Source organism: Mus pahari, chromosome 10, assembly GCF_900095145.1.
Source record: "Mus pahari chromosome 10, PAHARI_EIJ_v1.1, whole genome shotgun sequence".
NCBI classification, from domain to species: domain Eukaryota; kingdom Metazoa; phylum Chordata; class Mammalia; order Rodentia; family Muridae; genus Mus; species Mus pahari.
This window is the reverse complement of record NC_034599.1, coordinates 69,663,746-69,667,115: the sequence shown is the minus strand read 5'-3', so window position 1 is coordinate 69,667,115 and position 3,370 is coordinate 69,663,746.

Genomic DNA, 3,370 nt, shown 5'->3' with positions numbered 1-3,370 from the left:
AAAAAAAAAAAAAAAAAGATGCTATTACTCGTGCAACAACAGACTAAATAAACCAATCAGCCGCAGTGGTCATGATTTTGGAGATTTGTGTGTGGCCAAATTCGGGGGAATGGTTTTGATATAGTCCAAGATAAACTGCCACTTGACCTAGTGGAAAGAACGAAAAAGCTATTCTTGGATGGGTGAAACAGGGGAGTGAAAACAGAAGTATTTTGAGAATAGAAGCTCTGTATGAATGTTGATCATTAGTGGAAGCATTTCCTGGCTGCACAAGAGTCCGGTTAAACCCGAAGGCTCACTCACCAAGCACCATGGTAGTGTGGCCTCCTGCAGCGATCTTTTGTTAAAAAGCCACCAGGATCTTTTGTTAAACTATCTACCTTCCATTTCCTCCTGCTTGTCTGTGCCTTCACGCTGGCGTTTGCTGGTGTTTGGGACTGAAGAGAATCATATTCTTGTCTTTGTCAGGCAGACGATGAGACTTGAGGAAGAGAGGGGCTCTTACGTTTCTTTCTTTTCCTTCCTTCCTTCCTCCTTCCTCCACCATCCTTCTAGCTTTCTCTAGTGTTGAAATTCAAACCATGGCTCTGTGCATGCTAGAAAAATTATTCTAATGCTGACTTATACCCTCACCCTACAGTTTAGATTCACAAGTGAGCTGTCAGCAGAAGGCCAACACGAATGGTCGCTCTCCGTTCTCAGATGATGCCATCTTGAGTAGCGTCCATTTGGACCATGGCTTTAGTGATTTCTGGATGCTTGAGCAGCTGAGGGCAAACATCTTCACAAGGTAGCCCTTTGTGAGTAGGGTCCCCCTTGAAGTACTCTCTTTTCTTTCTTTCTTTTTTTTTTTCTTTTTCGAGACAGGGTTTCTCTGTGTAGCCCTGGCTGTCCTGGAACTCACTCTGTAGACCAGGCTGGCCTCGAACTCAGAAATCCACCTGCTTCTGCCTCCCGCTGGGATTAAAGGCCTGCGCCACCACCGCCTGGCCTAGTACTCTCTTTTCTTAACTGAAAGCTTTCCAGATTAACTTAAGATCCTTGAGCCTGGGATAGGTGTGATCTGATTCATTATTGAGGTCTCCTCCAGCATCTCCTCCTGTTGTTCTGATGAAACTTAGTTGACTTCCTCCTTATTTTGAAAAACCACACTGTTTTTAGCCCCTATTTTATATGAGTGCTTTTGACTAGACTCCAAGTGTTTCAAGTCTTTCTCCTCTGCCTTTGCCACCAATTTCACTATGAGTCTGGCTAAAGGTAGCTGGTCTGAATATAGCCATGCCACAGTCTGAATACTAGACAATTTTGAACATTCCTCGGCTAAATTAATGTGTTTGCCACTTTAAAGCTAAACTCTCTCCACAAAGTCTTAGGTCATGGAAAAGATGTCAACAAATTCTTTGTCTGGTAGAATTAATGGCTCCTGCCAGTCCAATTACTTAGAGAGTTCACATTCTTATCTCAAGGCCTTAGAGGCTGGGTTTTCAACTCTTTATAGTCTCACAGGCATTCTGCTCTTCTGAGCTCCCGTCAGAATCACCCGTTCACCTGAGCTTGCAGAAGCCTAGGGTGTGTCTATCCCATACTTCCAAACTCCTCCAAATTCCCCACAAACCAGATGCACCATAGCAACAGCTCCACAAACCAGATCTACCATTGTAACAACCCTACCAATTTTCTGTATTCGTTACTTTTCCATAACTGTGACCAAAATACCTGAGAGAACAACTTAAGGAGAGAGAGAGAGAGAGAGAGAGAGAGAGAGAGAGAGAGAGAGAAAGGACCAGGAAAAAACACTCTGTAGGACTTCTTCCAAGTGATCCAGTTGGAAGTTATCTCCTATTTCCTAAAGTTTCCAGAAACTTTCAAAATAGCACCAACCACTTGGCCGCCCAGCCTCTAACACATGAGACTTTAGTAGAATGCTTCACGTCCAAACCATGACAGTAGCTTTCAGTCAGATGCTGAGCAGGATGGGACTGGTCCGGTTAGTCATACCCAAGGTGAGTATTATTCATATTCACCTAGAGCACACTCGAGGAACTGCTATCTAGCAAACTTTAGCCCCAAATGCTTAGTTTCTAAACCCAGTTAACGGTAATTAAAGAGTGTTTATTGCAATCATTTGCATCACTATAATTAGGTACTGGGGGAGGGGGCTGAATCCAGGGCTGTGTGCATGTTAAGCACACCATTGGAAGTTTACTATTTTTACAACCACCAGGGAAAGGTTGGTTTTGATGAGAGCGGATTTTAAACCAAGGGGAAAGCTCGAGTGAGGAACAGGGTATTTGCATAGCATTGCTGCCTCTACAGACTGTTTAAAGGCTTCAGGGGAACAAGGAGCAGATACAGTGACAGGTGAAGAAAACTGACATCCCACAACAGGGGCTGACAGGTGCCCTGTGGCTTCTCAGGACCTTCTGAGGACATAAAACCACCCACCCACTTCAAAATCTTGTCAAATTACTGGTCCCTAGTCTTCAAAATTATCAATGCCACGAGTGACAAGAAACAGAAAATATTCCAAATTAGGGGTGGAGAAAGACATCATTGAAAGTACTTTAGTGGGAGAGAAAAAGCCTATCATCTGGGCAACTGACAAAATTGAAATATGGACTGTAGTTTATGTAAAAGCAATCATTTGATGTAAAAATAAAAAAAATCAGAACTTAATGCTAATGTGGCATGCAAAACAATGTATTTGGTGCTGGGGGGGGGCTGGGGGGGCTAAAGTGCTTGCCCTGCAAGTGTGAAGGCATTAATTCAGGTCCCTAGAAGCATATAAAAAGCTGAATACAGCAGGACCTCCCCAGAGCCCCCACCCTTGCACCCCCCCAAGTACTGGTGGGACAGAGGGGGTGGGGCAGAGGGGGTGGGGCAGAGGGAAGTCCTCAGATTTGTTAACCAGCAGTCTTGCTGAAACAGAGCTCCAGGTTCAGCGAGAGACCTCCTCTCAAAGGACAACGTGGAGATGTGTTGGGGAAGAATATCTCAGCAACACCTGCATGGGTGAGCACAGCACACACATTCACACATGCATATATGCACACGGGCACACATGCACAGAGAGGAATTCCCTGCTTAGAAAGCGTAGACTGATGGACCATGTATTTTCCATCTACTTTTAAGTTATTCAAAAGCAAGCAAGCAAGCAAGCAAACAAACAAAATAGCCGTGGTGTTACTAGGTAGTGTGGGAGGAGGAGACTCAAAACCCAGGGCTTTCCACCAACTGAGCCATGTCACCAACCCCATCTGCCTTTCAGAGACGAGCCCCTGGATGCAGATTTGCTTTGGATCACCTTGATCAATCCTGTCCTGAATCTGCTCACTTCCCTACCACAGCAACCCTGTTACCAGAGGTTGCT